We start from the raw sequence: 9,437 nt of genomic DNA, 5'->3' as shown, positions 1-9,437 counted from the left end.
TACTGCACTGTTCAATTTACCAGTTGATTTTCATTTCTTGTTTTGTAAGACAAAGAGGCTGTTCAAAATGTTACTTCACACTTCAGCCACTCTTTTATTTCCAAAGGCGCAGAGAGAGATACTACAACAGGTAACACCCCGTGAGAAATATCATGAGCATCTGTAAAACCTCTCTACCTGCCCACTCCCCACACCGACGTGTGTGAGGAGGGTTTTAAAGGGACATTTTGAAGTGTAGAAACATTTTATCGTTCCGTAATTTTCTGTGCAGTTTGTTCCCCTTCAACTCTGCCCAACAACAGAGGTAATGTTTAAAACGACAAGAGTAAAGGCACACTGCACATCTGCAAAAGACCACATCCGAGTTTAGTTACAGCAACATCAGAGATTGGAAGGTACAGTAGGTAGTTTTAGATCACTTTTTTATTCAAGTTTCAAGCAACCCTGAATACCTTCTCAAGAAAAATTTGAGAATCCCAGCTAAATCCAGTACGATAGCTGCACTGATCTACAGTATACAGTTAGAACACTGTTTGTGCGTTAAAAGAAGACACACAGCTCAGAGCATTTCTAAAACAGGAATTACACATTTCGGAATGCATCCTCCTTTATAAATTAAATAAAAGGTCTGAAGTCTGCTCCAAAGAAGAACTATATTCAGAGCTGCCAAAGAAGTTGAGATTTCACCAAGTGACAGGAAATATCTCAGAAAACGAAGGTACAGTCGTTTCCATGTCAGACAAGAGCTAAAGCCCAGTGTTCTTTGATCGAGTAATGTGAGGAAGGAATGTGCCGTAGAAGGTAGTGTGGCTGAGCGGTCTGAGGTGTTGGGTTTTAGGCTCCAGTCTTTTCGGAGGCATGGGTTCAAATTCCGCTGCTGCCAGGTTCTTCTATGTTAAGACCTTGCTTCCGATGAGAATTTAATCAGTTAAGAATTTATTCGACAGTCTGTCGAGAGATTGAGATATCTTTCAAGATAGTCTTTGTCAGCTCAACATCAAGGCAGAAAAAAGCTTTAATTTGTCTTAGTTCAGGTGGGTAGCTGCGTCAGCATGCGTAGGCTGCAAAGGGATCATCCTGTAGGATGGAAAAGTTGTGGTTAATGGTCCTGGGGATAGGAAGTGTGTTAGGGTGGTAAGGAAGCACCAGAGGAATGCGGTTGTTACGGCGGGAGTTCCTGATCGGGTTGATGGTCCGGGGGGTGTTTTTGGCTCGGGCAAGGGCCCTGTCAATCACACTGCTGGGGTATCCTCCATTGGGGCCCTCTTTTCTGATCGCCCTATCATCTCATATCGCCGACCACCTAATCTGCGTAACCTCCTTGTTCACAGCTCCCTTGACCGCCCTCAACAACCATCCACACCAGGCACTTTCCCTTGCAACAGAGCTCGCTGTATCACCTGCAAATACACAGCCACCACCACACTCATTCAAGGCCCCTCAGGACAATTCCGGATCACCCAGACAGCATCTTGTACCTCCAGCAACCTTGTTTACTGTATCTCTTGCAGTAAATGCCCAGCCATCTACATTGGAGAAACAGGAAGGAGACTCGGAGACCGTGTCAGAGAACACGTCAGGGCTGTAAAGATTAAAGATCTCTCCAAGCCCATTGTTTCTCATTTCACCTCTGACGGCCACGACCACTCTAATCTCTCCGTCTGTGTTCTCAAAGACGGTTTTCCAAACTCATACATCAGAAAGACCACCGAAACTAAAATTATTCTGCAGCTAGGATCACACCTTCTCCCTTCCCTTAACGACAGACTAATGTTCTTTTAAATTTTCTCCATTCATTGGAAGTTTCATTTCACACCTCTCTGCACCCATTCTGACTTCACACCTCTTGATTGGCCTCTCTTTCTGTCCCCTGCTCCCGCCTCTCACTCCTCCTCCCTCCCAACCTTTGTTCTCCCGCTACTTTACCTTTGCCTACTGCCCTGTCTCTCTCACACCTGAAGAAGGCTCCACGGCCGAAACGTTGTGTTCTCTTTCTTCTTTTTTTCAGCATGGAATAAACCTATTACTTGTTCCTTTAATTTGTCTTCTCAACAGAAATGCTCATTGACCCTTTCAGCTTCATGCGGGGAACAACTTTTCAGTCAGTGCGAATCGTAGTGTGTTGTCAATTCCATTTAATATTGCTTTTGGCTTGCATTCAGCTTTTGTCAGTGAAACTCGAATGTTCTGCTTTTTCACACCGAATTGTCAGCAGGAGTACAGTTTATGAAATTTTTGCACACAGCGCTCCATCAGAAATACTTTGTCCAAGTTTAGAAGAAATTGTGTGATTCTCTGCATGCGTTCACAACGCATACCTCAAACAACAACACCATTCAATGGGAAATTGATTCTGCTTCTTGCTGTTGTTCCTGTGGTTGCGGTAGTTATAAAGTTGAACGCTCTTCCACCTTCTGCTATAGTATTCACTGGGTCGGCTTCATCAATTGGCTCACAAAGGTCAACTGTGATTCGGCTCCGGAAAAAATCAGCAGCAGTGTCGTTATTTTGTCAGTGGGTATGGCTGTCTTTTAAAACATGAAAAACACGAGTTTGTGGATTTCTCCAAATAGCAACGGCAAGTTTTAAACCTGCGATAAACATTCTTCCAGTAGATTAGTTTTCCTTCAAGGAAAAGGCAGCACAACAGGGAGAGTCAATATTTAAAGACTTCAGCATCTGTATTGGATTGCTTGTATGCAGACATCGCTCAGAATCCCTAATATTATTCTCCCGAATTCAGTTGTGCAGTGCTTTAGTGGTTTCAGAGTTTCTTTTATCGACACTGCTGTAGTAGAGAAGTGACATAATCACAAATGCAACCATTTGTGCTGTCTGTTTCACTATTAAGCTTTTTTAACTATCACATGATTTTAACTAATTTAACGTCATCTTCAGGAAGGCAAGAGAGCGCTGCGCACTGAGCTGAAAGCTGTGTGAGCTCCTAACTGGGTGTCCTGTGCTGTTACATGCGCTCTCATGTAGATTATCTACCTGCAGCCCAGTGACAATAACACCTTGAACTTGTTTCGCATTTGAAAGAAAATGCTAAAGAGCCTGAAAAGATTGAACATTTAAAATATCCATGGCACAAATTGAAAAATTGAAGGACAATACATCAACTGTTTTGGGCGTTCACAAAAGCCTCAGAAACACAGCTACCCAAACAGGTACTTAAAACCTGGACCCCCATATTGAAAGTCTGATGCTTTACCGACTAAGATAAAGACACGACCTGCTAAGCGCTCTTCATAGTTCATAGTTTCTAAAATATTTTTCTTACTTTCTTACTATTGATAGACGATGTATTTAATTTGATAAAAATAACGATTACAAACATTTTAAAATAAGCTGTTTATATGCATGCTCTAATGAAGAAAAAGTTAAGTGTCTTGTGATGTATGTGCACATTTCTCAAAAATTAAAAGACATTATCTGAACTGATTTTTTCTACTTTAAATGCTTTCCTACTCTTGAAATATTTCAGTTAAAACTTTTATTTTGAAGTACTTTCCATTGATATTAACACTAGTCCTGATGAATGATCGCTGGGATTTAGAACCAGGACCTCCCGTTAACTAGACAGGTGTTTTAACTTACTAAGCCACGGCACCAGCAGAAGGCTCCTCTTTTACAGCCATTTGGACACACCGCTCTGAGACATCTGCGTTCAGTAAGCGCTGAGTCTGCTGGCTGAGCAAGTTGGCTCCTTTACACACAATAGCAGACCCGACACTAAGAGAAACAAAGAGAAATGGCTTTTATTGGGCACTTTTCATGTCCAATGTGCTTGACATATCCTAAGGGCGACAGAGTTCTTTTACGACACTACCTTTTCTTTTTTTCTTCTTTCTGTTCTCTTTGATAAAAAAGAGATCACGTAAGGGAAAAACGTCTTTTTTTCATGGAGAAAACGTGCACCAGTGTTTAGAAGAAGTGATTAAACATGATACGTGACCCAATACAACTACAAGAGAGAAGTAGAGTGAAAGATTTGATCATTTCACGGCGTTGTGAAACAGTCTTTTCTTTTAATTCTAAATCAATCAGAATTTCAGAGCGACACATAAACCCTTTGTCTGTTTTAAAGAGATGATATTTTAAAACTGATAAGAATTTAGAAAACACATGTTTCTCACTTAGAATTTCATTTTAGATGGGGTGATGTATTAAGCCTGTAAAACAAAAGTGGTGTGAAACTTCTTAACTTCCATTCTCGGATGAAACTCTCTTTAAAGTCAGACGTGATGTTTCCCAGATGTGCAGAGTGACTTTATTGTTTTCAAGAGTATTCGCTGCATGAGCTCCTCACCGCATGTCCTGCACTGCTCTGTTATTTCATTAAGATTATCTATGTGGTGTACAGATAGAACTCAACTGCATGGTGAGAATTCCAGGTTCAGCACCAGCAGAACCTGAAAGATTATTGCCTGACCTCGACATGATTTGAACACAAAACCTTCTGATTGGGAGTCAGACGTGGTACCGTTGCACCACAAGGTCACAAACTGCACTCCTTTTAATTCCCCAAAAAAGAAAAATCAGCATCCCTAAAAAGATTTTTTAATGTATATTCTCTCCTGTGAATAGTGCCGCTCTTCCGAAGAGAGTCCTTTCTTCCCAGACCACAGACTATACTTCCTGCACAGCACTCACACAGAGAGTAGATACACCATCTCCACTAATGTCCTCATGAAATTCACATCTTTACCTCTTCCAGGAGGAGCACAATTAACAGAGAATCATCTCTCCATTAAGCAAATAACACAAAACACTGTTTACCTGTCAAGACAGAAAACCAAGCTGCTCCAGGTGAGACTTAAACTCACAACCTCGGCATGACTCCATTGATTATGTCAGTTTACATGGCATGAACCAAGAAGTTAAGGTGGTGTTTTTGATAACAGATCCAGGGACACTGTTTGTTCTTCTTTTCAACTTGATGAAAATAGGTGGAAATTCACCAAGTTTATCATTTTCAATGTTTGGTGTATGGATGTATGGAGGACATCGGAGGTAAGTGATACTGATCAGGTTCTGCTGCTGCTGCTGTCGAACCCGCAACCTGCAGCCCTCACCATACTGTTCAAGGCTGCGGACCTTCTTTGTCCATCCCTTCTCGTCAAAACTTGTGTTTTTACAGGGTTCCCTTCAGAAATCACAGAATGGAATGAAATAAACCTGCAAATCTCAGCCACTCTTGGTTCTTTTCCTTGAATCTCCAGAAATTCATCAAGTGTATCAATTTCACTGAGACCGAGAAGTGTAAAGCTCTACTTGAGTCTTTGTGGCTCAGCTGTTAACTGAAGGGGTGGTGGTTTGAGCCCTCCCAGGGACTCTGTGAGCCTTTTAATGAACACACCCTCCTCACTTCATTTCCCCAAGACCGGTCCTGTACCACAATCAAATACAGAGTCCACGGGGGGCAATAGGTTCGCAAATATTGCTCACTGTGTATATAATGAAGAAGCAGAGGTAAATTTCTCATCTGAATGTGGCAGAGCCTAATGCAGCTCATAACAACAGCTGGGGTTTGATCCCTCATCGGGCTATTAGTTGAAAGGCCATTATAAATTATGTATAAGAGATTTATCCAGCTGGCTTTTATGTTTCACACTAAATTGAGATCTTGAAACCAAAATCATTAGAAATATGGAAAACAACCATGGTACATCGAGAAGGAAAGCTGTTTTACACTGACGTTACTCCTTTCACTTTAATCCACATTGTGAGGACAACTGCGCCCTATCAAGGGAAAATGTTGCACACAAGTTGGAAAGCACACTCTGAATCCATCCATATATTTGATTTCTGCGATCCGTTCAAGGCAGCTTGGCGCTTCACAAGCAAAGCAGTTCAGGGAAGAAACGTAGTTTTGTGAACTACTGGTGCATTCAGCACACCATTTGTTTTCACTTGTCAGGATGTCTGAGTGGTCCTGACCAGGTCTAGTGCAAGTGTTCACATTACTCCTATCCTGGAGTCCTTGCACTGGCTACCGGTCAAATTCCGTGTAGACTTTAAAATCCTCATACTCACCTATAAGGCTCTGTATGGCTGGGCACCTCAGTACCTGTCTGAGCTTTTATCACCCTACTCCCCACCTCACAACCTTCGCTCTTCTAATTCTGTTCTCCTTACTGTCCCCCAACCACGTCTACATTGTATGGGTGACAGGGTCTTCTCCTGTTATGTCCCCAAGCTCTGGAACTCTCTCCCCAAGGATATCAGTGAGTCACCTTCTCTAAACTCCTTCAAATCCAGACTCAAAACCCTCTTCTTCAGAAAAGCTTTTACTTAACTGGTTCCATTCTTCACCCCTCTGCTTTTCTTAGTACCACCTTCCACTGTCTCCTCTATATATTCTAATTGTGTTTTATCTTGTGTATTCTTCTTATTTATTGTTGTTGTCATCCTGTAAAGCGCTTTGAGAAGCCACCTTTAAAGGCGCTATATAAAATAAAGTTATTTATTTATTATTATTATTATTATTATTATTATTATTATTATTATTATTATATAACAAGCTCAACCCCTGCCAACGATTCGGTGTGAAGAAGCAGAACATTCAAGTTTCACAGACAGAAGCAGCACGCAAGCACAACCAACATTAAAATGGAGGGCATTAAAACTGAGTTTCTCGAGAGACTGTGAAAAAGCAATTAATTCCCTTTCATTTGAAGTCAGTTGAAAACAACAAAACTACATACAATACAAACAAGAGCACATATACCATATCAATAACATCGGCAGGGGCACATGCTATAATACAATTACACTTTATGAAAAAGGATTACACAAGTTAAATAAAGATAAGGTCCGCACAGCTTGTTCTTACATTTCGAAAGAGTCCGTAAATAAACCTTTACGTCTATTTTGAACTGTTCAAATGTAGGACTCTTCCCAGACCATTTCACTTTATCTCACATTCCTAAACGAGAATGCATCTCCTGTTTTAGAACTATTTTGGGCGGTGTGGCTTATACAACGCACCCACAGTATTCTAATCGTGGACTGCAGATCTGTGAATTCGAGGGATCCAGCAATCATATTGGGTTTGACTGCGATTCTGAAATTTCTCTTGCAAAGGTATTCGGGTTTGCTTGAACCTTTAATAAAAAAGTGATCTGATCTAAAATTACCCAGCTTACAATCTCTGAGGTAGTTGTCACTAAACTCGGATGTGATGTGGCACACGTGTGCCGTGTGCTTTTACTTTTGTAAAAAACTGGTATCGGGAAAAGTTTCTTAATATTTCTTTTGATTAGCATTTCCCGCCAGCGTGGAGCTTGAATTCACAATCTTGAGATTCAGTGTTCAAGAGTCACAGAAGAGGTCGGCCTGGTCTTCAGTTTGCCAATGATAAGCTCCGGCAGTGCTCCTCTGTAAAGCAGATTGTTCGGCTCGGTTATGTGAGATAGCACATCGATACTAAGATCGTTTGCAGCACACGCATGGTTTCCCCCCTTCACGCAAAAAACATAGACGAAGGAAGCTCTCTTGTCTTGGACTGCTGTCTCCCAGATTTAAAGCGCTCTGGGTGCCAGCTTAGTCTCTAACAAGCACACTATAAAGACAGGAATTACACTTTGCTCACGTCACGCATGGAATGGCGAGGCTACTTGTTCCAATATTATCTAGTCTCACCTCATATGGTGCCGATTCCTGGTTTTCATTTAAGAAAGAGCACTGCAAACACCGTAAACAGTGCAAAACGTGTGATGAAAGAAGTCTTTTCCCCCCTTTGTTAAAGCAGAACACAGCGGAGTCATGCCGAGGGTTGTGAGATCAAGATTTCAGTGGAGCACTGTCGTCTACCTCTTTAGCTACATGAGTTGGACATCCTCTTGTACACGGAAAGCAGATTGAGATCCTCTGACATGAAAAGTGCCAGATAAAAGCCATTTCTCATCCTTTCTCTTAGTTGTGGAGCTATCGCCTGTAATGAGGCAACTTGCAAGGCGAGCAGGCTTGGTGCACACCGAACGCAGATGTCTCAGAGCAGTTGAGACGTGTCCAAGTGGGTGTCAAAGGACAGCTCTTTGCCGGTGCCATGGCTTAGTTGGCTAAAGTGCCTGTCTAAGAAACAAGAGATCCTGGGTCCGATTCCCAGCGGTGCCTTTCTTCCTGTCTTACTGTACAGAATTTATCCTTACGGGCAAATCCCATGCCTTTTAATTCAGGTGAATGCAAGTGTTCGTTTCCTTTCTGGAACAACTTGTTTTGAAAGAAATCTATACAGCTTGCGAAAGATGAAACACAAATCTTGCTTATCAGTGAAGAAGAGGTACTCCCAGCAGGCCAGCTAATACCAGCAGTGTTTTTTTTTCACCCTAACCCAGAGAATGGAGAAAAGCGAGGCGCCTGTGGCTCTGCAGTGTAATCAGTTCGCGAGTTCGGCGGTTAGCTGAAAGAGTGGTAAATGGAGCTCGCCCCAGCCCGTCCTTATTCTTTTAAAGAGGATAAAAAATTAACTTCGCCGCCATTACTACCAGCTTTAAAAGACTGCCATGGGCACGGAAAAAAACACACTACAGATGACTTTTCTGGAACCGAAGCAGAGATTCCTTTACGAACCAACTGATAAAGCTCAGCAAGTGAATACTGTTAACAGAATGTGAAAGCACGATCAACTTTGTAACTGCAACCACAGGAAAAACAGCAAGAAGCAGGCTCCATTCCCCATTTAAATCTGTCGTGCGAGGCATGCTTTTTGAACGCATGAAGTAAATCCCACGATTGCTTTTGAACTTGGACAAAGTACTTCCAAAGGAGCGCTATGCGCAAAGATTTAACAAGCTCAACCCCCGCCAACGATTCGGTGTGAAGAAGCAGAACATTCAAGTTTCACAGACAGAAGCAGCACGCCAGCACAGCCAACATTAAAACGGAGGGCACACTACGATTTGCATTGACACAAAAGTGATCTGGGCAGACGTCGTTCCCTGCATAACGCAAAAAGTGGCAAAGTGCTTTTGGGTTGAGAGGACGCAAGAAGGTTTTTGTTTTGTGTCTTGATGTCAAGCTGAGAAAGTATCTATCTGAAGTCAACTGAAAGGGGGTCTTGACAGAAGCACCTGGCAGCGGTGGGATTCGAACCCACGCCCCCGAAGAGACTGGAGCCTTAATCCAGCGCCTTAGACCGCTCGGCCACGCTACCCGCTGCGCACTGTCTCTTTGTCTCATTACTTGCTCAGAAGAAGCCGGGTGGGTTTTGCTCTTGTCGCCCGACTTAGTGGCGTTATGACCGTGGAACCGACTGCACCTGCTTTTTCTGAGATGCTTCCCCTCTCATGGCGAGATCTCGACTTCTTTAACACCTCTGGATAAAGATCTTCTGTGGAGCAGGTTTCAGACCTCTGCGTACAGCACCCTTGATGTTATTTTATTTTTACAGCAGCCGCATCCGGAAAGTTGTGTCTTTTACGTTTTATTTG

General features: G+C 42.5%; 1 non-coding gene across 1 annotated transcript; it reads right to left on the bottom strand.

The window, feature by feature from the left end:
* Window positions 1–9,078: 9,078 nt before the first annotated feature.
* trnal-aag (transfer RNA leucine (anticodon AAG)) lies at window positions 9,079–9,160 on the bottom strand. Its single transcript has one exon. It is a non-coding gene; the product is annotated as a tRNA-Leu (tRNA).
* Window positions 9,161–9,437: the final 277 nt, after the last annotated feature.

This window comes from Atractosteus spatula, chromosome 10, assembly GCF_055471065.1.
Source record: "Atractosteus spatula isolate fAtrSpa1 chromosome 10, fAtrSpa1.hap1, whole genome shotgun sequence".
In the NCBI taxonomy this organism is placed as follows: Eukaryota; Metazoa; Chordata; class Actinopteri; order Semionotiformes; family Lepisosteidae; genus Atractosteus; species Atractosteus spatula.
This window is presented reverse-complemented; position numbering and strand designations above follow the sequence as displayed.